Raw genomic sequence first — 26,982 nt, 5'->3', positions numbered from 1 at the left:
TGGCTGTCTGAGTGTGACACGCCTCCTTATTGGCTGGCTGAGTGTTACACGCCTCCTGATTGGCTGGCTGAGTGTAACACAAGTTCTGATTGGATGGCTGAGTGTGAAACGCCTCCTAATTGGCCTCCCCGATTATGACAAGCTTCCTTCTTGGTTGACTGACTGTTAAACGCCTCCTAATTGGCTGCCTGAGGGTGACACGCTTCCTGATTGGCTAGCTGAGTGTTACACGCCTCCTGATTGGTAGCTGAGTGTTACACGCCTCCTGATTGGCTGGCTGAGTGTCAAAGGCTTTGTGATATGCTACCTGACTGTTACACCCCTCCTAATTGGCTGCCTGAATGTGACACGCCTCCTTATTGGCTCCCTGAGTGTGACACGCCTCCTTATTGGCTGGCTGAGTGTTACAGGCCTCCTGATTGGCTGGCTTAGTGTTAAACGTCTCCTGATTGGCTGGCTGAATGTCAAAGGCCTCCTGATTGGCTGTCTGAGTGTTACACGCCTCCTGATTGGCTAGCTGAGTGTTACATGCCTCCTGATTGGCTTCCTGAGTGTTACGCGCCTCTTGATTGGCTTTCTGAGTGTGATAGGCCTCCTTATTGGCTCGCTGAGTGTTACATGCCTCCTGATTGGCTGGCTGAGTGTTACAAGCCTCCTGATTGGCTGTCTAAGTGTTACACACCTCCTGATTGGCTGGCTGATTGTGACACGCCCCCTGATTGGCTGTCTAAGTGTTACACGCCTCCTGATTGGCTGGCTGATTGTGACACGCCTCCTTATTGGCTGGCTGAGTGTTACACGCCTCCTGATTGGCTGGCTGAGTGTTACAGGTCTCCTTATTGGCTGGCTGAGTGTTACACGCCTCCTGATATGCTGGCTAAGTGTTACACGCCTCCTGATTGGCTGGCTGAGTATTACACGCCTCCTGATTGGCTGGCTGTTTGTTACACGCCCCCTGATTGGCTGTCTATGTGTTACACGCCTCCTGATTGGCTAGCTGAGTGTTACACGCCTCCTGATTGGTTGGCTGGGTGTTACACGCCTCCTGATTGGTAGCTGAGTGTTACACGCCTCCTGATTGGCTGCCTGAGTTTTAAACCCCTCTTAATTGGCTGCCTGAGTGTGACACGCCTCCTTCTTGGCTGCCTGAGTGTGACACGTCTCCTTATTGGCTGTCTGAGTGTTACAAGCCCCCTGATTGGCTGTCTGAGTGTGACACGCCTACTTATTGGCTGGCTGAGTGTGACACGCCTCCTTATTGGCTGGCTGAGTGCTACACGCCTACTGATTGGCTGGCTGAGTGTTACACGCCTCCTGATTGTCTAGCTGAGTTTTACACGCCTCCTGATTGGCTGGCTGAGTGTTACACGCCTCCTGATTGGTAGCTGAGTGTTACACGCCTCCTGATATGCTGGCTGAGTGTTATACACGTTCTGATTGGATGGCTGAGTGTCAAAGGCTTCCTGATTGGCTACCTGAGTGTTACACCCCTCCTAATTGGCTTCCTGAGTGTGAAACGCCTCCTGATTGGTAACTGAGTGTTATACCCCTCCGAATTGGCTGCCTGAGTGTGACACGCCTCCTTCTTCGCTGCCTGAGTATTACACGACTCCTAATTGGCTGCCTGAGTGTGACACGTCTCCTTATTGGCTGGCTGAGTGTTAAACGCCTCCTGATTGGCTACCTGAGTGTTACACGCCTCCTGATTGGCTGGCTGAGTGTTACACGCCTCCTGATTCGCTGGCTGAGTGTTATACGCCGCTTGATTGGCTGTCTGAGTGTGACACGCCTCCTTATTGGCTGGCTGAGTGTTACACGCCTCCTGATTGGCTGGCTGAGTGTAACACAAGTTCTGATTGGATGGCTGAGTGTGAAACGCCTCCTAATTGGCTGCCTGAGTGTGACAAGCCTCCTTCTTGGTTGACTGACTGTTTAACGCCTCCTAATTGGCTGCCTGAGGGTGACACGCCTCCTGATTGGTAGCTGAGTGTTACACCCCTCCTTATTGGCTCGCTGAGTGTTACATGCCTCCTGATTGGCTGGCTGAGTGTTACAAGCCTCCTGATTGGCTGGCTGAGTGTTACACGCCCCCTGATTGGCTGTCTCAGTGTTACACACCTCCTGATTGGCTGGCTGATTGTGACACGCCCCCTGATTGGCTGTCTAAGTGTTACACGCCTCCTGATTGGCTGCCTGAGTTTTAAACCCCTCTTAATTGGCTGCCTGAGTGTGACACGCCTCCTTCTTGGCTGCCTGAGTGTGACACGTCTCCTTCTTGGTTGACTGACTGTTAAACGCCTCCTAATTGGCTGCCTGAGGGTGACACGCCTCCTGATTGGTAGCTGAGTGTTACACCCCTCCTGATTGGCTGTCTGAGTGTTACACGCCTCCTGATTGTCTAGCTGAGTTCTACACGCCTTCTGATTGGCTGGCTGAGTGTTACAGGGCCCCTGATTGGCTAGCTGAGTGTTACACGCCCCTTGATTGGCTGTCTAAGTGTTACATGCCGCCTGATTTGTAGCTGAGTTTTACACGCCTCCTGATTGGCTGGCTGAGTGTTACACGTCTCCTGATTGGTAGCTGAGTGTTACACGACTCCTGATTGGCTGGCTGAGTGTTACACACGTTGTGATTGGATGGCTGAGTGTCAAAGGCTTCCTGATTGGCTGCCTGAGTGTTACACCCCTCTTTATTGGCTGCCTGAGTGTGACACGCCTCCTTCTTGGCTGGCTGAGTGTGACACGCCTCCTGATTCGCTGGCTGAGTGTTACAGGGCCCCTGATTGGCTAGCTGAGTGTTACACGCCCCTTGATTGGCTGTCTAAGTGTTACACGTCTCCTGATTTGTAGCTGAGTGTTACACGCCTCCTGATTGGCTGGCTGAGTGTTACACACGTTGTGATTGGATGGCTGAGTGTCAAAGGCTTCCTGATTGGCTACCTGAGTGTTACACCCCTCTTTATTGGCTGCCTGAGTGTGACACGCCTCCTTCTTGGCTGCCTTAGTGTGACACATCTCCTTATTGGCTGGCTGAGTGTTAAATGCCTCCTGATTGGCTGGCTGAGTGTTACACGCCCCCTGATTGGCTGTCTGAGTGTTACACGCCCCCTGATTGGCTGTCTAAGTGTTACACGCCTCCTGATTGGCTGGCTGAGTATTACACGCCTCCTGATTGGCTGGCTGTTTGTTGAATGCCCCCTGATTGGCTGTCTATGTGTTACACGCCTCCTGATTGGCTAGCTGAGTTTTACACGCCTCCTGATTGGTTGGCTGGGTGTTACACGCCTCCTGATTGGTAGCTGAGTGTTACACGCCTCCTGATTGGCTACCTGAGTTTTACACGCCTCCTGATTTGCTGGCTGAGTATGACACGCCTCCTTATTTCCTGGCTGAGTGTAACAAGCCCCTGGATTGGCTGTCTGAGTGTTACAAGCCCCCTGATTGGCTGTCTGAGTGTGACACGCCTCCTTATTGGCTGGTTGAGTGTGAAACGCCTCCTTTTTGGCTGGCTGAGTGCTACACGCCTACTGATTGGCTGGCTGAGTGTTACACGCCTCCTGATTGTCTAGCTGAGTTTTACACGCCTCCTGATTGGCTGGCTGAGTGTTACACGCCTCCTGATTGGTAGCTGAGTGTTACACGCCTCCTGATTGGCTGGCTGAGTGTTATACACGTTCTGATTGGATGGCTGAGTGTCAAAGGCTTCCTGATTGGCTGCCTGAGTGTTACACCCCTCCTAATTGGCTTCCTGAGTGTGAAACGCCTCCTGATTGGTAACTGAGTGTTATACCCCTCCTAATTGGCTGCCTGAGTGTGACACGCCTCCTTCTTGGCTGGCTGAGTGTTACACGCCTCCTAATTGGCTGCCTGAGTGTGACAAGCCTCCTTCTTGGTTGCCTGACTGTTAAACGCCTCCTAATTGGCTGCCTGAGTGTGACACGCCTCCTGATTGGTAGCTGAGTGTTACACCCCTCCTGATTGGCTGGCTGAGTGTTACACGCCACTTGATTGGCTGTCTGAGTGTTACACGCCTCCTGATTGTCTAGCTGAGTTCTACACGCCTCCTGATTGGCTGTCTGAGTGTGACACGTCTCCTTATTGGCTGACTGAGTGTTACATGCCTCCTGATTGGCTGGCTGAGTGTGACACGCCTCCTGATTGGCTGGCTGAGTGTTAAACGGCTCCTGATTGGCTACCTGAGTTTTACACGCCTCCTGATTGGCTGGCTGAGTGTTAAACGGCTCCTGATTGGCTGGCTGAATGTCAAAGGCCTCCTGATTGGCTGGCTGTGTGTTACACCCGTCCTAATTTGCTGCCTTAGTGTGACACGCCTCCTTATTGGCTGCCTGAGTGTTACATGCCTCCTAATTGGCTGCCTGAGTGTGACACGCCTCCTGATTGGCTGGTTGAGTGTTACATGTTCCCTGATTGGCTGTCTAAGTGTGCCACGTCTCCTTATTGGCTGACTGAGTGTTACATGCCTCATGATTGGCTGGCTGAGTGTGTACGTGTACTGATTGGCTGGCTGAATGTCAAAGACCTCCTGATTGGCTGGCTGAGTGTGACGCGCCACCTTATTGGCAAGCTGAGTGTTACACGCCCCCTGATTGGCTGTCTGAGTGTGACACGACTCCTGATTGGCTACCTGAGTGTTACACACCTCCTGATTGGCTGGCTGACTGTTACACGCCTCCTTATTGGCTGGCTGAGTGTTAAACGGCTCCTGATTGGCTGGCTGAATGTCAACGGCCTCCTGATTGGCTGGCTGTGTGTTACACCCGTCCTAATTGGCTGGTTGAGTGTTACATGCCCCCTGATTGGCTATCTGAGTGTGACATGTCTCCTTATTGGCTGACTGAGTGTTACATGCCTCCTGATTGGCTGTCTGAGTGTGACACGTCTCCTTATTGGCTGACTGAGTGTTACATGCCTCCTGATTGGCTGGCTGAGTGTGAAACACCTCCTGATTGGCTGGTTGAGTGTTACATGCCCCCTGATTTGCTGTCTGAGTGTGCCACGTCACCTTATTGGCTGACTGAGTGTTACATGCCTCCTGATTAGCTGGCTGAGTGTGTACGTCTCCTGATTGGCTGGCTGAATGTCAAAGACCTCCTGATTGGCTGGCTGAGTGTCATACGCCTCTTTATTGGCAAGCTGAGTGTTACACGCCCCCTGATTGGCTGGCTAAGTGTTACATGCCCCCTGATTGGCTGTCTGAGTGTTACACGCCTCCTGATAGGCTGGCTGAGCGTTACACACCTCCTGATTGGCTGGCTGAGTGTTACACGCCTCCTGATAGGCTGGCTGAGCGTTACACGCCTCCTGATTCGCTGGCTGAGAGTCAAAGGCTTACTGATTGGCTGGCTGAGAGTCAAAGGCTTACTGATTGGCTACCTGAGTGTTACACCCCTCCTAATTGGCTGCCTGAGTGTGAAACGTCTCCTTATTGGCTGCCTGAGTAATACATGCCTCCTGATTGGCTGGCTGATTGTGACACGCCTCCTGATTGGCTGGCTGAGTGTTAAACGGCTCCTGATTGGCTACCTGAGTTTTACACGCCTCCTGATTGGCTGGCTGAGTGTTACACGCCTCCTGATTGGCTGGCTGAGTGTTAAACGGCTCCTGATTGGCTGGCTGAATGTACACGCCTCCTTCTTGGCTGCTGAGTGTGACACGTCTCCTTCTGGTTGACTGACTGTTAAACGCCTCCTAATTGGCTGCCTGAGGGTGACACGCCTCCTGATTGGTAGCTGAGTGTTACACCCCTCCTGATTGGCTGTCTGAGTGTTACACACCTCCTGATTGTCTAGCTGAGTTCTACACGCCTTCTGATTGGCTGGCTGAGTGTTACAGGGCCCCTGATTGGCTAGCTGAGTGTTACACGCCCCTTGATTGGCTGTCTAAGTGTTACATGCCGCCTGATTTGTAGCTGAGTTTTACACGCCTCCTGATTGGCTGGCTGAGTGTTACACGTCTCCTGATTGGTAGCTGAGTGTTACACGACTCCTGATTGGCTGGCTGAGTGTTACACACGTTGTGATTGGATGGCTGAGTGTCAAAGGCTTCCTGATTGGCTGCCTGAGTGTTACACCCCTCTTTATTGGCTGCCTGAGTGTGACACGCCTCCTTCTTGGCTGGCTGAGTGTGACACGCCTCCTGATTCGCTGGCTGAGTGTTACAGGGCCCCTGATTGGCTAGCTGAGTGTTACACGCCCCTTGATTGGCTGTCTAAGTGTTACACGTCTCCTGATTTGTAGCTGAGTGTTACACGCCTCCTGATTGGCTGGCTGAGTGTTACACACGTTGTGATTGGATGGCTGAGTGTCAAAGGCTTCCTGATTGGCTACCTGAGTGTTACACCCCTCTTTATTGGCTGCCTGAGTGTGACACGCCTCCTTCTTGGCTGCCTTAGTGTGACACATCTCCTTATTGGCTGGCTGAGTGTTAAATGCCTCCTGATTGGCTGGCTGAGTGTTACACGCCCCCCTGATTGGCTGTCTGAGTGTTACACGCCCCCTGATTGGCTGTCTAAGTGTTACACGCCTCCTGATTGGCTGGCTGAGTATTACACGCCTCCTGATTGGCTGGCTGTTTGTTGAATGTCCCCTGATTGGCTGTCTATGTGTTACACGCCTCCTGATTGGCTAGCTGAGTTTTACACGCCTCCTGATTGGTTGGCTGGGTGTTACACGCCTCCTGATTGGTAGCTGAGTGTTACACGCCTCCTGATTGGCTACCTGAGTTTTACACGCCTCCTGATTTGCTGGCTGAGTATGACACGCCTCCTTATTTCCTGGCTGAGTGTAACAAGCCCCTGGATTGGCTGTCTGAGTGTTACAAGCCCCCTGATTGGCTGTCTGAGTGTGACACGCCTCCTTATTGGCTGGTTGAGTGTGAAACGCCTCCTTTTTGGCTGGCTGAGTGCTACACGCCTACTGATTGGCTGGCTGAGTGTTACACGCCTCCTGATTGTCTAGCTGAGTTTTACACGCCTCCTGATTGGCTGGCTGAGTGTTACACGCCTCCTGATTGGTAGCTGAGTGTTACACGCCTCCTGATTGGCTGGCTGAGTGTTATACACGTTCTGATTGGATGGCTGAGTGTCAAAGGCTTCCTGATTGGCTGCCTGAGTGTTACACCCCTCCAAATTGGCTTCCTGAGTGTGAAATGCCTCCTGATTGGTAACTGAGTGTTATACCCCTCCTAATTGGCTGCCTGAGTGTGACACGCCTCCTTCTTGGCTGGCTGAGTGTTACACGCCTCCTAATTGGCTGCCTGAGTGTGACAAGCCTCCTTCTTGGTTGCCTGACTGTTAAACGCCTCCTAATTGGCTGCCTGAGTGTGACACGCCTCCTGATTGGTAGCTGAGTGTTACACCCCTCCTGATTGGCTGGCTGAGTGTTACATGCCACTTGATTGGCTGTCTGAGTGTTACACGCCTCCTGATTGTCTAGCTGAGTTCTACACGCCTCCTGATTGGCTGTCTGAGTGTGACACGTCTCCTTATTGGCTGACTGAGTGTTACATGCCTCCTGATTGGCTGGCTGAGTGTGACACGCCTCCTGATTGGCTGGCTGAGTGTTAAACGGCTCCTGATTGGCTGGCTGAATGTCAAAGGCCTCCTGATTGGCTGGCTGTGTGTTACACCCGTCCTAATTTGCTGCCTTAGTGTGACACGCCTCCTTATTGGCTGCCTGAGTGTTACATGCCTCCTAATTGGCTGCCTGAGTGTGACACGCCTCCTGATTGGCTGGTTGAGTTTTACATGTTCCCTGATTGGCTGTCTAAGTGTGCCACGTCTCCTTATTGGCTGACTGAGTGTTACATGCCTCATGATTGGCTGGCTGAGTGTGTACGTGTACTGATTGGCTGGCTGAATGTCAAAGACCTCCTGATTGGCTGGCTGAGTGTGACGCGCCACCTTATTGGCAAGCTGAGTGTTACACGCCCCCTGATTGGCTGTCTGAGTGTGACACGACTCCTGATTGGCTACCTGAGTGTTACACACCTCCTGATTGGCTGGCTGACTGTTACACGCCTCCTGATTGGCTGGCTGAGTGTTAAACGGCTCCTGATTGGCTGGCTGAATGTCAAAGGCCTCCTGATTGGCTGGCTGTGTGTTACACCCGTCCTAATTTGCTGCCTTAGTGTGACACGCCTCCTTATTGGCTGCCTGAGTGTTACATGCCTCCTAATTGGCTGCCTGAGTGTGACACGCCTCCTGATTGGCTGGTTGAGTTTTACATGTTCCCTGATTGGCTGTCTAAGTGTGCCACGTCTCCTTATTGGCTGACTGAGTGTTACATGCCTCATGATTGGCTGGCTGAGTGTGTACGTGTACTGATTGGCTGGCTGAATGTCAAAGACCTCCTGATTGGCTGGCTGAGTGTGACACGACACCTTATTGGCAAGCTGAGTGTTACACGCCCACTGATTGGCTGGCTAAGTGTTACATGCCCCCTGATTGGCTGTCTGAGTGTTACACGCCTCCTGATAGGCTGGCTGAGCGTTACACACCTCCTGATTGGCTGGCTGAGTGTTACACGCCTCCTGATTGGCTGGCTGAGCGTTACACGCCTCCTGATTCGCTGGCTGAGAGTCAAAGGCTTACTGATTGGCTGGCTGAGAGTCAAAGGCTTACTGATTGGCTACCTGAGTGTTACACCCCTCCTAATTGGCTGCCTGAGTGTGAAACGTCTCCTTATTGGCTGCCTGAGTGATACATGCCTCCTGATTGGCTGGCTGATTGTGACACGCCTCCTGATTGGCTGGCTGAGTGTTAAACGGCTCCTGATTGGCTACCTGAGTTTTACACGCCTCCTGATTGGCTGGCTGAGTGTTACACGCCTCCTGATTGGCTGGCTGAGTGTTACACGCCCCCTGATTGGCTGGCTGAGTGTTACACGCCCCCTGATTGGCTGTCTGAGTGTTACACGACTACTGATTGGCTAGCTGAGTGTGACACGCCTCCTTATTGGCTGACTGAGTGTTGCATGTCTCCTGACTGGCTGGCTGAGTGTTACAAACGTTCTGATTGGCTGGCTGAGTGTCAAAGGCTTCCTGATTGGCTGGCTTAGTGTGACATGCCACCTTATTGCCTGGCTGAGTGTTACACGCCCCCTGATTGGCTGGCTTAGTGATACACGCCCCCTGATTGGCTGTCTGAGTGTTACACGACTCCTGATTGGCTAGCTGAGTGTCAAAGGCTTCCTGATTGGCTACCTGAGTGTTACACCACTCCTAATTGGCTGCCTGAGTGTGAAACGCCTCCTAATTGGCTGCCTGAGTGTGAAACGTCTCCTTATTGGCTGGCTGAGTGTTAAACGCCTCCTGATTGGCTGGCTGAGTGTTACACGCCTCCAGATTGGCTAGCAGAGTGTTACACTCCTCCTGATAGGCTGGCAGAGTGTTACATGCCTTCTGATTGGCTGGCTGTGTGTTACACGCCTCTTGATTGGCTGCCTGAGTTTTACATGCATCCTGATTGGCTGGCTGAGTTTTACATGCCCCCTGATTGGATGTCTGAGTGTGACACGCCTTCATATTGGCTGACTGAGTGTTACACGCCTCCTGATTGGCTGCCTGAGTGTTACACGCCCCCTGATTGGCTGTCTGAGTGTGACACAAGTCCTTATTGGCTGACTGAGTGTTACATGCCTTCTGATTGGCTGGCTGAGTGTCAAAGGCTTCCTGATTGGCTACCGGAGTGTTAAACAACTCCTAATTGGCTGCCTGAGTGTGAAACGTCTCCTTATTGGCTGGTTGAGTGTTACACGCCCCCTGATTGGCTGTCTGAGTGTTACACGCCTCCTACTTGGCTGCCTGAGTGTGACACGCCTATTTATTGGCTGACTGAGTGTTACACGCCACCTCATAGGCTGGCTGTGTCTTACACGCCTCCTGATTGGCTTCCTGAGTGCTACACGCCTCCCGATTGGCTGGCTGAGTGTGACACGCCTCCTTCTTGGCTGGCTTAGTGTTACACGCCCCCTGATTGGCTGTCTGAGTGTTACACGCCTCCTACTTGGCTGCCTGAGTGTGACACGCCTATTTATTGGCTGACTGAGTGTTACACGCCTCCTCATAGGCTGGCTGTGTCTTACACGCCTCCTGATTGGCTTCCTGAGTGCTACACGCCTCCTGATTGGCTGGCTGAGTGTGACACGCCTCCTTCTTGGCTGGCTGAGTGTTACACGCCCCCTGATTGGCTGTCTGAGTGTTACACGACTACTGATTGGGTAGCTGAGTGCTACACGCCTCCTGATTGGCTGGCTGATTGTTACAAACGTTCTGATTGGCTGGCTGAGTGTCAAAGGCTTCCTGATTGGCTGGCTTAGTGTGACATGCCTCCTTATTGCCTGGCTGAGTGTTACACGCCCCCTGATTGGCTGTCTGAGTGTTACACACGCTCTGATTGGCGGGCTGAGTGTCAAAGGCTTCCTGATTTGCTATCCAAGTGTTACACGCCTCCCAATTGGCTGCCTTAGTGTGACACGCCTCCTTCTTGGCTGGCTGAGTGTTACACGCCCCCTGATTGGCTGGCTGAGTGTTACACGCCCCCTGATTGGCTGTCTGAGTGTTACACGACTACTGATTGGCTAGCTGAGTGCTACAAGCCTCCTTATTGGCTGGCTGATTGTTACAAACGTTCTGATTGGCTGGCTGAGTGTCAAAGGCTTCCTGATTGGCTGGCTTAGTGTGGCATGCCTCCTTATTGCCTGGCTGAGTGTTACACGCCCCCTGATTGGCTGTCTGAGTGTTACACACGTTCTGATTGGCGGGCTGAGTGTCAAAGGCTTCCTGATTTGCTATCCAAGTGTTACACGCCTCCCAATTGGCTGCCTTAGTGTGACACGCCTCCTTATTGGCTTCCTGAGTGTTACAAGCCTCCTAATTGGCTGCCTGAGTGTGAAACGTCTCCTTATTGGCTGGCTGAGTGTTAAACGCCTCCTGATTGGCTGGCTGAGTGTAACACGCCTCCAGATTGACTAGCAGAGTGTTACACGAATCCTGATTTGCTAGCTGAGTGTTACACGCCACCTGATTGGCTGGCTGATGTGACACGCCTCCTTATTGGCTGGCTCAGATTTACATGCCCCCTTGATTGGCTGTCTGAGTGTGACACGTCTCCTGATTGGCTGTCTGAGTGTTACACACGTTCTGATTGGCGGGCTGAGTGTCAAAGGCTTCCTGATTTGCTATCCAAGTGTTACACGCCTCCTCATTGGCTTCCTGAGTGTGACACGCCTCCTGATTGGCTGGCTGAGTGTTACAGGCCTCCAGATTGGCTGGCTGAGTGTTACACGTCTCCTGATTGGCTTGCTTAGTGATACACACCTCCTGATTAGCTGGCTGAGTGTGACACGCCTCCTTATTGGCTGGCTGAGTGTTACACAACTCCTGATTGGCTACCTGAGTGTGACACGCCTTCTGATTTGCTGGCTGTGTGTTACACGCCTCCTGATTGGTAGCTGAGTGTGACACGCCTCCTTATTGACCGCCTGAGTGTTATACGCCTCCTAATTGGCTGCCTGAATGTGACACGTCTCCTTATTGGCTGGCTGAGTGTTAAATGCCTCCTGATTTGCTGGCTGAGTGTTACACGCCTCCAGATTGGCTAGGAGAGTGTTACACGACTCCAGATTGGCTGGCTGAGTGTTACACACCTTATGATTTGCTGGCTGAGTGTCAAAGGCTTCCTGATTGGCTGGGTGAGTGTTACATGCCTCCTGATTGGCTGGCTGAGTGTGACACGCCTCCTGATTGGTAGCTGAGTGTTACACGCCTCCTGATTTGCTGGCTGAGTGTTACACGCCTCCAGATTGGCTAGCAGAGTGTTACACGCCTCCTGATTGGCTAGATGAGTGTTACATGCCCCCTGATATGCTGGCTGAGTATTACACGCCTCCTTATTGACTGTCTGAGTGTTATACGCCTCCTAATTGGCTGCCTGAATGTGACACGTCTCCTTATTGGCTGGCTGAGTGTTAAATGCCTCCTGATTTTCTGGGTGAGTGTTACACGCCTTCTAAATGGCTGGCTGAGTGTTACATGCCTCCTGATTTGTAGCTGAGTGTTACACGCCTCCAGATTGGCTGGCTGAGTTTTACACGCCTCAGGATTTGCCACAAGAGTGTTACATGCCTCCTAATTGGCTTCCTGAGTGTTCCACGCCTCCTGATTGGCTAGCTGAGTTTTACACGCCTCCTACTTGGCTGCCTGAGTGTGACACGTCTCCTACTTGGCCGGCTGAGTGTTATACGCCTCCAGATTTGCTAGCAGAGTGTTACGCTCCTCCGGATTGGCTTTCTGAGTGTTATACGCCCCTGATTTGCTGGTTGAGTGTTACACGCCTCCTACTTGGCTGCCTGAGTGTGACACGTCTCCTTAATGGCTGGCTGAGTGTTACACACCCCCTGAAAGGCTGGCTGAGTGTTACACGCCCCCTGATTGGCTGTCTTAGTGTTACACGACTCCTGATTGGCTAGCTGAGTTTTACACGCCTCCTGATTGGCTGGCTGAGTGCTACAAACGTTCTGATTGGCTGGCTGAGTGTCATGCCTCCTGATTGCCTGGCTGAGTGTCACACGCCTCCTGATTGGCTAGCTGATTTTTACACGTCTCCTGATTGGCTGGCAGAGTGTTACACGTCTCCTTATTGGCTGCCTGAGTGTTACACGCCTCCTGATTGGTAGCTGAGTGTTACACGCCTCCTGATTGGCTGGCTGAGTGTTACACGCCTCCAGATTGTCTAGCAGAGTGTTAGACACGTTCTGATTGGCTGACTGAGTGTCAAAGGCTTCCTGATTGGCTACCTGAGTGTTACATGCCTCCTGATTGGCTGCTTGAGTGTTACACGCCTCCTGATTGGCTGGCTGAGTGTTACACGCCCCCTGATTGGCTGTCTGAGTGTTACACGCCTCCTACTTGGCTGCCTGAGTGTGACACGCCTCCTTATTGGCTGTCTGAGTGTTACACGCCTCCTAATTGGCTGTCTGAGTGTTCCACGCCCTCTGATTGGCTTGCTGAATGTCAAAGGCCTCCTAATTGACTTCCTGAGTGTGACACTCCTCCTTATTGGCTGCCTGAGTGTTTCACGCCTCCAGATTGGCAAGCAGATTGTTACACGCTTCCTTATTGGCTTGCTGAGATTTACGCGCCCCCTGATTTGCTGGTTGAGTGTTACACGACTTCTGATTGGCTGGCTGAATGTCAAAGGCATTCTAATAGGCTGCCTGAGTGTTACACGCCTCCTGATTGGCTGGCTGAGTGTTACAGGCCTCCAGATTGGCTGGCTGAGTGTTAGACGTCTCCTGATTGGCTTGCTTAGTGATACACACCTCCTGATTAGCTGGCTGACTGTGACACGCCTCCTTATTGGCTGGCTGAGTGTTACACGCCTCCTGATTAGCTGGCTGAGTGTGACACGCCTCCTGATTAGCTGGCTGAGTGTGACACGCCTCCTGATTAGCTGGCTGAGTGTGACACGCCTCCTTATTGGCTGGCTCAGATTTACATGCCCCCTTGATTGGCTGTCTGAGTGTGACACGTCTCCTGATTGGCTGTCTGAGTGTTACACACGTTCTGATTGGCGGGCTGAGTGTCAAAGGCTTCCTGATTTGCTATCCAAGTGTTACACGCCTCCTAATTGGCTGCCTTAGTGTTACACGACTGCTGATTGGCTACCTGAGGGTTACACGCCTCCTTATTGGCTTCCTGAGTGTTACACGCCTCGTAATTGGCTGCCTGAGTGTGACACGTCTCCTTATTGACTGGCTAAGTTTTAAATGCCTCCTGACTGGCTGGCTGAGTGTTACACGCCTCCTTATTGGCTGTCTGAGTGTTACATGCCCCCTGATTGGCTGTCTGAGTGTTACACGCCTCCTGATTTGCTGGCTTAGTGTTACACGCCCCCTGATTACCTGGCTGAGTGTTAAACGCCGCCTGATTTGCCTGCTGAGTGTTAGACGCCCCCTGATTTGCTGGTTGAGTGTTACACGCCTCCTACTTGGCTGCCTGAGTGTGACATGCCTCCTTATTGGCTGTCTGAGTGTTACACGCCTCCTAATTGGCTGCCTGAGTGTTCCACGCCCTCTGATTGGCTTGCTGAATGTCAAAGGCCTCCTACTTGGCTGCCTAAGTGTGACACGCCTCCTTATTGGCTGTCTGAGTGTTACACGCCTCCTAATTGGCTGTCTGAGTGTTAGATGCCTCCTAATTGGCTTCCTGAGTGTGACACTCACCCTTATTGGCTGCCTGAGTGTTTCACGCCTCCAGATTGGCAAGCAGATTGTTACACGTTTCCTGACTGGCTTACTGAGATTTACGCGCCCCCTGATTTGCTGGTTGAGTGTTACACGACTTCTGATTGGCTGGCTGAATGTCAAAGGCCTTCTAATAGGCTGCCTGAGTGTTACATGCCTCCTAATTGGCTTCCTGAGTGTGACACGCCTCCTGATTGGCTGGCTGAGTGTTACAGGCCTCCAGATTGGCTGGCTGAATTTTACACGTCTCTTGATTGGTTTGCTTAGTGATACACACCTCCTGATTAGCTGGCTGACTGTGACACGCCTCCTTATTGGCTGGCTGAGTGTGACACGCCTCCTGATTGGCTGTCTGAGTGTTACACGCCTTCTGATTGGTAGCTGAGTGTTACACGCCTCCTGATTGGCTGGCTGAGTGTTACATACGTTCTGATTGGCGGGCTGAGTGTCAAAGGCTTCCTGATTGGCTGCCTTAGTGTGACACGCCTCCTTATTGGCTGCCTGAGTGTTACACGCCTCCTAATTGGCTACCTGAGTGTGACACGTCTCCTTATTGGCTGGCTGAGTGTTAAATGCCTCCTGATTGGCTGGCTGAGTGTTAAACATCTCCTGATTGGCTGGCTGAGTGTTACACGCCTCCTGATTGGTAGCTGAGTGTTACACGCCTCCTGATTGGCTGGCTGAATGTCAAAGGCCTCCTGATTGTCTGCCTGAGTGTTACACGCCACCTGATTGGCTGGCTGAGTGTGACACGCCTCCTGATTGGCTGGCTGAGTGTCACACGCCCCCTGATTGGCTATCTGAGTGTTATACGCCTCCTGATTGGCTGGCTGAGTGTTACACGCCTCCTGATTTGCTGGCTGAGTGTGACACTCCTCCTTATTGGCTGGCTGAGTGTTACATGCCTCCTGATTGGCTGGCTGACTGTTACACGCCTCCTGATTGGCTGTCTGAGTGTGACACGCCTTCTGATTGGCTGGCTGTGTGTTACACGCCTCCTGATTGGTAGCTGAGTGTGACACGCCTCCTTATTGACTGCCTGAGTGTTATACGCCTCCTAATTGGCTGCCTGAATGTGACACGTCTCCTTATTGGCTGGGTGAGTGTTAAATGCCTCCTGATTTGCTGGCTGAGTGTTACACGCCTCCAGATTGGCTAGCAGAGTGTTACACGACTCCAGATTGGCTGGCTGAGTGTTATACGCCTCCAGATTGGCGACAAGAGTGTTACACGCCCTCTGATTGGTAGCTGAGTGTTAAACGCCTCCTGATTGGCTAACTGAGTGTTACAGCCCTCCTAATTGGCTGCCTTAGTGTGACACGCCTCCTGATTAGCTGGCTGAGTGTGACAGGCCTCCTTATTTGCTGGCTTGGTGGTACATGCCTCCTGATTGGCTGGCTGAGTGTGACACGCCTCCTGATTGGTAGCTGAGTGTTACACGCCTCCTGTTTTGCTGGCTGAGTGTTAAACGCCTCCAGATTGGCTAGCAGAGTGTTACACGCCTCCTGATTGGCTAGATGAGTGTTACATGCCCCCTGATGTGCTGGCTGAGTTTTACACGCCTCCTTATTGACTGCCTGAGTGTTATACGCCTCCTAAATGGCTGCCTGAATGTGACACGTCTCCTTATTGGCTGGCTGAGTGTTAAATGCCTCCTGATTTTCTGGCTGAGTGTTACACGCCTTCTAAATGGCTGGCTGAGTGTTACACACCTCCTGATTGGTAGCTGAGTGTTACACGCCTCCAGATTGGCTGGCTGAGTGTTACACGCCTCAGGATTTGCCACAAGAGTGTTACATGCCTCCTAATTGGCTTCCTGAGTGTTCCACGCCTCCTGATTGGCTAGCTGAGTTTTACACGCCTCCTGATTGGCTGGCGGAGTTTGACACGCCTCCTTATTGGCTGGCTGAGTTTTACATACCTCCTGATTTGTTCGCTGAGTGTCAAACATCTCCTGATTCGCTGGCTGAATGTCAAAGGCCTCCTTATTGGCTGGCTGAGTGTTACACGCCTCCTTATTGGCTGGCTGAGTGTTACATCCCTCATGATTGGTTGGCTGAGTGTTTAACGTCTCCTGATTCGCTGGCTGAATGTCAAAGGCCCCCTGATTGGCTGTGTGAGTGTTACACCCCTCCTGAGTGGCTAGCTGAGTGTTACACGCCTCCTGATTTGCTGGCTGAGTGTTACACACGTTCTGATTTGCTGGCTGAGTGTCAAAGGCCTCCTGATTGGCTACCTGAGTGTTACACCCCTCCTAATTTGCTGCCTTAGTGTTACACGCCTCCTAATTGGCTGCTTTAGTGTGACACGTCTACTTATTGGCTGGCTGAGTGTTAAATGCCTCCTGATTGGCTGGCTGAGTGTTACACGCCTCCTGATTGGCTGTCTGAGTGTCAAACGCCTTTTGATTGGCTGGCTGAGTGTTATACACGTTCTGATTGTCTGTCTGAGTGTTACACGCCCCCTGATTGGCTGTCTGAATGTGACACGCCTCCTCATTAGCTGGCTGAGTGTTACATGCCTCCTGATTGGCTGGCTGAGTGTTAAACGTCTCATGATTTGCTGGCTGGATGTCAAAGGCCTCCTGATTGGCTGGCTGAGTGTGACACGCCTCCTTATTGGCTTGGTTGAGTGTTACACGCCCCCTGATTGGCTGTCTGAGTGCTACACGCACCCTGACTGGCTGTCTGAGTGTCACACGCCCCCTGATTGGCTGTCTGAGTTTTACACGCCCCCTGATTGGCTAGCTAAGTGTTACACGCCTCCTGATTGGCTGGCTGAGTGTTACACGCCTCCTGATTGGCTGGCTGAATGTCAATGGTATCCTGATTGTCTGCCTGAGTTTGACACGCCTCCTTATTGGCTGGCTGAGTGATACACGCCTCCTGATTTGCTGGCTGAGTGTTACACGCCCCCTGATTGGCTGGCTGAGTTTTACACGCACCCTGATTTGCTGGCTGAGTGTTATACGCCTCCTCATTTGCTGGCTAAGTGTTACACGCCTCCTGATTGGTAGCTGAGTGTAACACGCCTCCTGATTGGCTGGCTGAGTGTTACACACGTTCTGATTGGCTGGCTGAGTGTCAAATGTTTCTTGATTGGCTACCTGAGTGGTACACGCCTCCTAATTGGCTGCCTGAGTGTCAAAGGCTTCCTGATTGGCTACCTGAGTGGTACACGCCTCCTATTTGGCTGCTTGAGTGTGATACGCCTCCTTATTGGCTGTTTGAGTGTTACATGCCTCCTGATTGGCTTGCTGAGTGTGACACGTCTCCTTATTACCTGGCTGAGTGTTAAACATCTCCCGATTGGCCGGCTGAGTGTTACACGCCTCCAGATTGGCTGGCTGAGTGTTACACGCCTCAGGATTTGCCACAAGAGTGTTACATGCCTCCTAATTGGCTTCCTGAGTGTTACACGCCTCCTGATTGGCTAGCTGAGTTTTACACACCTCCTGATTTGCTGGCGGAGTGTGACACGCCTCCTTATTGGCTGGCTGAGTGTTACATACCTCCTGATTTGTTGGCTGAGTGTTAAACGTCTCCTGATTCGCTGGCTGAATGTCAAAGGCCTCCTGATTCGCTGCCTTAGTGTTACACGCCTCCTTATTGGCTGGCTGAGTGTTACATGCCTCCTGATTGGTTGGCTGAGTGTTTAACGTCTCCTGATTCGCTGGCTGAATGTCAAAGGCCCCCTGATTGGCTGTGTGAGTGTTACACGCCTCCTGAGTGGCTAGCTGAGTGTTACACGCCTTTTGATTGGCTGGCTGAGTGTTATACACGGTCTGATTGTCTGGCTGAGTGTTACACGCCCCCTGATTGGCTGTCTGAGTGTGACACGCCTCCTCATTAGCTGGCTGAGTGTGACACGCCTCCTTATTGGCTTGGCTGAGTGTTACACGCCCCCTGATTGGCTGTCTGAGTGTTACACGCCCCCTGATTGGCTGTCTGAGTGTTACACGCCTCCTGATTGGCTGGCTGAGTGTTACACGCCTCCTGATTGGTAGCTGAGTGTGACACGCCTCCTCATTAGCTGGCTGAGTGTTACATGCCTCCTGATTGGCTGGCTGAGTGTCAAACGTCTCATGATTTGCTGGCTGAATGTCAAAGGCCTCCTGATTGGCTGGCTGAGTGTGACACGCCTCCTTATTGGCTTGGCTGAGTCTAACACGCCCCCTGATTGGCTGTCTGAGTGTTACACGCCCCCTGATTGGCTGCCTGAGTGTCACACGCCCCCTGATTGGCTGTCTGAGTGTTACATGCCTCCTGATTGGCTGGCTGAGTGTCAAACGTCTCATGATTTGCTGGCTGAATGTCAAAGGCCTCCTGATTGGCTGGCTGAGTGTGACACGCCTCCTTATTGGCTTGGCTGAGTCTAACACGCCCCCTGATTGGCTGTCTGAGTGTTACACGCCCCCTGATTGGCTGCCTGAGTGTCACACGCCCCCTGATTGGCTGTCTGAGTGTTACACGCCCCCTGATCGGCTGTCTGAGTGTCACACTCCCCCTGATTGGCTGTCTGAGTGTTACACGCCTCCTGATTGGCTGGCTGAGTGTTACACGCGTCCTGATTGGTTGCCTCAGTGTTACACGACTCCTGATTGTCTTGCTGAGTATTAGACGCCTACTTATTGGCTGGCTGACTGTTACACACCTCCTCATTGGTTGGTTGAGTGTTACATACTTCCTGATTGGCTGACTGAGTGTTACATGCCTTATGATTGGCTGCAGTACTGCTGCACACCTCCTGATTGGTTGGTTGAGTGTTTCATACCTCCTGATTGCTGGCTGAGTGTCACAACCCTTCCTATTTGCTGGCTGAGTATTACACGCCTCCTGATGTCTTCCGTGCTTTTCACGCCTCCTTATTCACTGGCTGAGTGTCAAAAGCCTCCTGATTGGCTGGCTAAGTGTCAAAGGTCTCCTGATTGGCTCGCTGAGTGTTACACACCTCCTGGTTGGCTGCCTGAGTGTTACACGCCTCATGATTGGTTGGCTGAGTACTACATGCATCCTGATTGGTCTCCTGATTGGCTGGCTGAGTGTTACACGCCTCCTGATTGGCTGGCTGAGTGTACCAATCCAGGACCATGGGGGATGACAAAGACAAAGAGAAAAGGCTGTGATAGTGATACTGTTGGTTACACTGACCTGACTTTATTTGTTCCACATGAAGTGTCAATGATTCTTCTTGAAGAAAAAATTACAATTTTTCAACAGCAATGTAATAAGATACTATATTTAGGGACCGAACCAGTATCAACTGGAAGGTCCTTATTGTTTTTGCTAAAATTATTATTATTATTTCTAAGAACATTGACTGCATCAGAGTAATTTTATTTGGCAAACTTGTCCGGCCTGGTGTAACGTAGATATTCTATGTGTCAAGTTATAAAATTAGCACTTCCTGTAGCTTTTTCGTCAAAACAGAAAGTGGAGGATGTCTCCACATTGTTATGTCCGATTGACACCAAGCTTGGGTACATAGTTCCTCAATTCTTCCTTAGGCATCGTGCAAAATCGTGAACAATTTGGGGCCAGTGCCACAAGGTGGCGCTCTTGAAAAGGAAAACGTTTATATCTCCGTATAGGCACGTGTGATTAAAACAAAACTTACAATGATTGCCCATGGCTCCCTGAGGCTCCCTAAAAAAGGTGTCAACAATCCGCCATTAGGTGGCGCTCTGGTGGCAGGTTAATTAGCTGTGCAGAGACCGTAATAACAATTTAAATGAAATTCACAAGGCACGTGTAGACTGGTGTCTGTAGCTAACGTACCAAAAATCGTGTTTGTCGTGTTTTTAGCGCCCCCTACAGTATTTCAACAAAGCAGCCCCAGCGCCATGTTTCACCAATATGTATGAAACTCGGTAGGCATGTGTAACATGCCGAGATCTACAGAAAAGCCTCTTGGACCCATGTCCCAAAACCCACAGGAAGTCGGCTATTTTGATTTTGAGTTTTACTCTCTGCGGCCATTTTGTTTGTCATTTTCATTTTTTTGGCTTGTAATTGAACACCAAGTTTGGGTCCATAGTTCCCTATGTCTTCCTTAAGCATCGTGCACAATCTGAGGCCATTGCCACAAAGTGGCACTCTTTAAAATGAAAAAATGTACATCTCCGTATCAGCACGTGTGATTAAAACAAAACTTGGTACGATGATTGCCCATGGCTCCCTGAGGCTCGCTAAAAGACGTGTCAACAATTCGTCACTAGGTGGCGGTCTGCCTGCAGGGTAAGTCATTCTGCGGAGACCGTATTAGTTATGAATTCACAGGGCACCTCTAGACTGGTGCCTGTATCTCACATACTAAAAACCGTGTGTGTTTTATTTGAACAAACTCCTTCTCGGTAATATATCCGATAAATTTCAAAATTGGTCAGCACAATCAAAATAAACTGTAGATAAAAAGTTAAAAGTTAAGTGCTATTTGTGACTGTTTGTCAAATGGCATGCTCATGGCGTGGCGCACATTGATTGATTTTCATGTTGTGGTTCGCACGTGTTACGACGGCACGTGTTACAACAGCACATGTTAAGACGGCACATGACGCGCCCGCAGCACACCCCGAGTTACGTGGAGTGCGAGGTCCCGCCCAAGCTTTAATGTTTTATTTGACATGCCAAACATCAAAGTTTAAATATGAATTGTTATTAACTACTACTTCTCTCCAAACTCCAGGTGATGGGCAGCTGCATAAACGTGTTTTAACCCAAACAAATTGCTATCTGAAAATGTAAAAAAACACTCTAACAACCTTGATTCTATCTCACAGGGCAATGGTAGTGCTGACGTAGCTGCAAAGGCCGCAGCCAAACAATGTATTGCTTTGACTAACTTGCCATTAACACCTCTGAATGTGCAGGAATTGCAGGCAACAGATGAACTCCAGAGAAGAATGCTTTCATTCACTAACAAAGTGTGGCAAGTGCCATAAAAATATCTATTTTCCTACTATCATAGGTTGACACATGGGAAGGACCAAGTGTCAAAAGGGGGTATGGTGAGGGAAATACAGAAATATAGTTTCACACAGGTTCTCCAATTTCTCCCATAAATTTTGCCAAAGTTGTGTTATTTGTGTATGTCTAACAAACTGATTTCATTAAACTAACAACTAGTGGGGGAAAGAAATATTGTCTCATCATTGTTGATGTGTTTTTAAGATCCTCCTAGATCCTCAAGGATGTTTCAGATAACATGACAAATGATGTTTGTCACTATAATGACTTCCTGCATTAAGAGAAAAGTAAGGACTGTCGGGCTCCTGAAGGATGGAGCATACAGTCATGTGAAAAAATTAGGACACCCTATGAAAACATGTGTGTTTTTTTAACATATTTAGACATATGGATATGTAATCAATCAATTTTAACAATACTGAGAGATTCAAGTAATATAACTAAACAACTAAAACTGAAGAAAATACTTTTTAAAACTTTCTGTAAAATGTAATAATATAAACATGCAATTTCTGGTGAGGAATAAATTAGGACACCCCCACATTTTTTCCCACTTAAAATGGCTGAAATCATACACAGGTGTATCACATCAGGTGCAAATGATTAGAACATTGTTACTCATCATTTTGAAGGAGGCTTGCCCTATTTAAACCTCAGACATTCAGTTTGGTGTGCTCCTGACGTGAGAGTGAACACCATGGTGAGATCGAAAGACCTGTCTGAGGCTTTCAGAAAGAAGACTGTTGCAGCTTATGAGTCTGGTAAAGGATTTAAAAAGAGCTCAAAAGAGTTTAAAATCAGCCATTCCACTGTCCAGAAAATAGTGTACAAGTGGAGGACATTCAAAACAACTGCCAACATGCCCAGGTCTGGCCGTCCAAGCAAGTTCACCCCGAGAGCAGACCGCAAGATGCTAAAAGAAGTCTCCAAAATCCCTAAAATGTCATCACGGGACCTACAGCAGGCTCTGGCGACTGTTGATGTGAAAGTGCATGCCTCTACAATCAGAAAGAGACTGCACAAGTTTGATTTTCACGTGATGTGTGCAAGGAGGAAACCTTTACTCTCCAAGAGAAACATTAAGGCAAGACTGAAGTTTGCCAGAGAGAACGTAGACAAAGAGCACGACTTCTGGAATGATGTTTTTTGGACAGATGAGTCTAAAATTTTATTATTTGGACACCAGAGACCACCAACAGAGGACGTGTTTTGCGCACACCAAATACAGTGTTCCAGGAAAAGAACCTCATACAAACTGTGAAGCATGGAGGTGGAAGTGTCATGGTTTGTGGATGCTTTGCTGCAGCAGGCCTGGCCAGCTCACCATCATAGAATCCATCATGAATTTTACAGTGTATCAGAAGGTGCTTGAGCAACATGTGAGACCATCTGTAAAGCTGAAGCGGAACTGGACCCTGCAACATGACAATGACCCTAAACATACCAGTAAATCCACCAAGGACTGGCTGAAAACTAAGAAATTTTCATTTCACAAGCGAATATTTGATTTAATAGCATTCTAATCTGAGGGAGTCTTAATGTTTGGTTAAGGTTTGATAGATGTATGGAGGGATTTCCACCATCAAGATAGACAGTTTACTTTCTACTCAAATTGTCACAATGCATATTCAAGAATCGACTATCTATTTGTGCATAACTCAGAGAGGCACAGGCTAAAGGAATGCGAGATAAACCAGAGAGATATATTAGACCACTCTAGTGCCCATTTAAAATTAGGGAGCAATTAATACCAATACTACATAAAAGCTTCAATTACACCCTGAGGGAGGGAGTCCCCCCCCCCTTTCTTGGAGGGGAGGCTATTATCTCAGTGATCCCAAAAGAGGGCAAGGACCCAAAGGAATGCAGATCTTATAGACCTATCAGTGTTTTAAATCAAGACTATAAATTATATGCAGCTATTTTAACCAAAAGAATGGAGGAAGTGATGCCTTTTCTGATCGATGAAGATCAAACTGGGTTTATTAAATGTAGACAAACTCAGGACAATATAAGGAGGACCCTCCACACTATTGAACATATAAAAAAGGAAAGAATTGGAGCTATCCTACTTAGTATGGATGCAGAAAAAGCATTTGATTCGGTGGGATGGAAATTCTTTATACAGTTATGGAAAAATTTGGCTTCCATGAGATTCATTAAAGGCATCAAAACACTATACACGTCCCCCATAGCCAGAATTAAGGTAAACGGAGGCTTGTCAGGAACTATTCACCTGCAACGCGGCTGTCGTCAGGGCTGCCCAGCCAGCCCAGTGCTCTTTAACCTTTTAATTGAACCTCTTGCTCAAGCTGTAAGACAGAATCCTGACCTGGAGGGCATCACAATAAAAGGTATAGAATACAAAATATGTCTTTATGCGGACGACATCTTGGTCAGCCTAAAAGATCCAGAATCAGGAATCCCAAGATTAATGGGTTTCCTCCAGGTGTATGGAACCCTGTCAGGCTACACCCTTAATGTTGGTAAAACACAAATGGTAAATGGACCTGTACTTGTATAGCACCTTTCTAGTCTTCCGACCACTCAAAGCGCTTTTACACTATGTGCCACACTCACCCTTTCACACACATTCATACACCGATGCACGGCACCGGGAGCAATTTGGGGTTCAGTATCTTGCTCAGGGAGCCAGGAGCCGGGGATCGAACCCACAACCTTCTGATTAAGGGTAACGACCCGCTCTGCCTCTGAGCCACAGCCCCCCACAAGCCTTGACGTTCAATTTTGCACCATCACTAGATCTCAAAAACAAGTACAAGTTCAACTGGGACACTGCCTCTATTAAATACTTGGGTGTTAAATTAACAAAGGACATACCATAGTTATTCTTTGAAAACTACTTGGCTAAAACAATATAATATCCAGAGCCAGTGGGTTAGATTCTCTATAGAAACCTGGTTTGGCCTGGTGAAACAACTTAAAATCCAGAAGGAAATTTGAATTTTAATGTGGCCAACCCATGATCCAGACTTTAAACCAGGTATAAATGATGGAGGCTTCACTCAATGGGTGAGAAAAGGACTCTCCACATTATGTCTACTAGTCGAAAACCAGGGCTTCATAGACTTCAAAACCTTATCAGATAGATACGGCCTTGCTCGGCAGGATTTCTATAAGTACCTCCAAATCCGGTACTACTTTGATAAGAACATTAAAGGACTTATACAGGAAAATATATCAAGTATTACCAAAATGTTTATCACAGCCTATAATACAAAACTGTCCAGAAAGATCATTGGCGAACTATATATACATATAGCTGAATTAAGAGTCAACACTCAACAAACTACATTAAAGCAAAATGGGAAAATAATTGGGAACTTTAATTACTTCTGAAGACTGGAAAAATATAATTGATACACAAATCACCACTACGGCCTCAAAACTGTGGAGAGATTTCTCCTGGAAAAATTGTATCAGATATTTTTTACAGATTAACACCAAAGCAAAAGTCTAAACAGACATGCTGGAGACACATATTCTGGAGCTGTCCCATTCTTAAATCCTTCTGGGAAGGAGTTCAAAGTATTATCAGAGAAGTCTTCCAATATAATTTTAATTTTACCTGTTTATCATTCTACCTGGGTAATATGGACATAGATCTACCAAAGAAAGACAGATACCTCCTAAAAATCTTCATGGCAGCGAGCAAAAAAGCCATAACAAGAAGATGGCTCAACACAGAACCTCCCACGGTTAGTCAGTGCGAAGCCATAATTAAAGACATCCAAACTATGGAACTACTGACTTTTAGTCTCAGATTACAAAGGGACAAAGGTAATGCCCTCTGGGAAAAATGGTACATCTATGATAACCTGCCTTAATGCCTTATATACTCTGGTTAAGAAAAACAATGACCATATTACTGTATATATAGTATACCACGATATTAGTGACGACCTACTCGCAACCCCATGGTTCTCTCATGTTTTGTTCATATGAATGTGCGCATGTGTATATGTGCAATTATATATATATGGATATGTTTATGATTATTTGGACATATGGGTGTAAGTGAACACGTGCACGTATGTGTTCAGGTGCACAGGCATATGTGTACGTATCTACATTTTGTTTTTCTTCCTTCTTTTTTGTTGTTTCTTTTGTTCCAATAAGGACACTACAGGGTTAGCACTTGAATCATTTTGTCACATCATATTGTAATTATACCTACTTTTGTTTAGTGCATTGATGCTTACCATGTACAAAGAACTTGAAAAATAAAGTTTAAAAAAAAAAAAGAATATGCATAGTAAAACAATGTTATTTTTTTGCTGTTTACCTACAATTAGATCACTTTCTTTTCCAGAGATAAATAAAAACAAGATTAGACATTGATATGTGAACATTTCTTAATGAATAACTGAATATTTAATGGGGTGTCCTAATTTTTTCACATGACTGTATATGCCTGACTGACCACAGGCGGATTTTATAATACACTGGTTCAAGTGTTAAGACCTTTGATTACTATCTTTGTAATGTTTAATACTTTGATATGTTGATAATCCCTTACACTGAAGCTCTAATTATCACTGTGGTTAAATCTTTGCTAGTATGTGCAAATTCCAGCAAGAATGTACTGCCCTTGCAGCGCGTATTCTTGTGCAAAGCCAGTTAACATTCAAAAGTCCTCCAATAAACACACAAGGCTTGACTTTTCTTGTACTGCTTTTGATTTTTTTGTAAAACTGAAATATTACAGAGAAAAAAGAACAATCATACATAATGATGTAAATTCAAATGATCACGAAAGCTTAAAGGGGACATATTATGCAAAACCAACTTTTTAATCATTTGATTATGTACATTTGGGAGTCTGGAGGGCCTATCAGCAGGCAAAGTGTGAACAACTATGACAATATGTCATTTTTGTGTGGGCTGCCTCAGTCAAAATATCGGAGATAAAGCAGTCTGTTCAGATTTTTCCCCGTTAATGACGTTTTCCCCGTTATTGACGTTAGTTACGTTGCCACCCACCACAGTTTACTACCTTCTTGACTATCGGATCATCATCTTCATCATCACCATCACTGTTTACATACAAGTTGGATTCTTGACTATCGGAGCTCTGCCTATAAAAGAGCTACGGTGAGAGAGAAATGGTCAAACTGCAGGGATTCATTAGCTTAGTAATATTTTGTAACTACGACACTCACTAGGCTGTTTTGTGGAGTCAGACACTGCTTTATTATTTTATTTTATAACTTAGGACTACTTTGAGCCACAATGAACTGTTGTACTTGTATTATATTATACTGTATTATATTATACTGCATATTATATGCTGCCTTACAAGTAACACTGAATCTGCCTTGTTTTACAGGTGACCTGATGAAGCTCAGGTGTTCCTGGACCCATCAGAGGACAGAGACAGCTGCAGCATCAGGACAGCCTGAAGGACACGATCTAGTCTAAAGTCAGTGGCACTTATTCAGATGCTATTTTAAGGGCGCAGACTTGAGCGGTTGTGCCTGAGAGGCCGCAGCAACATCGCTACCCGGTCAGGACGGGCATTAATACTTTACCGCATCCCGGACAGCTCCCGCTCCAGCATGTCAAGCCCGGTTTGCTGCAGGAACGGGTGGTCCTCCGGCGTGTAGTGGGTCTGGATCCTCTGCACCTTGGTGTTTGCGCTGCTCCCTCCTCAGCTGGCCCATGCACACTGCTCCCGAGGCCAGGGTCTTCTTCCTGCGAAGCTGCGTTACATTGTTTTGATTTATTGTATGG

The sequence above is a fragment of the Dicentrarchus labrax genome, unplaced genomic scaffold (assembly GCF_905237075.1).
Source record: "Dicentrarchus labrax unplaced genomic scaffold, dlabrax2021, whole genome shotgun sequence".
NCBI lineage: Eukaryota > Metazoa > Chordata > Actinopteri > Moronidae > Dicentrarchus > Dicentrarchus labrax.
The sequence above is the reverse complement of the archived record's forward strand: the minus strand, read 5'-3'. Positions refer to the sequence as shown.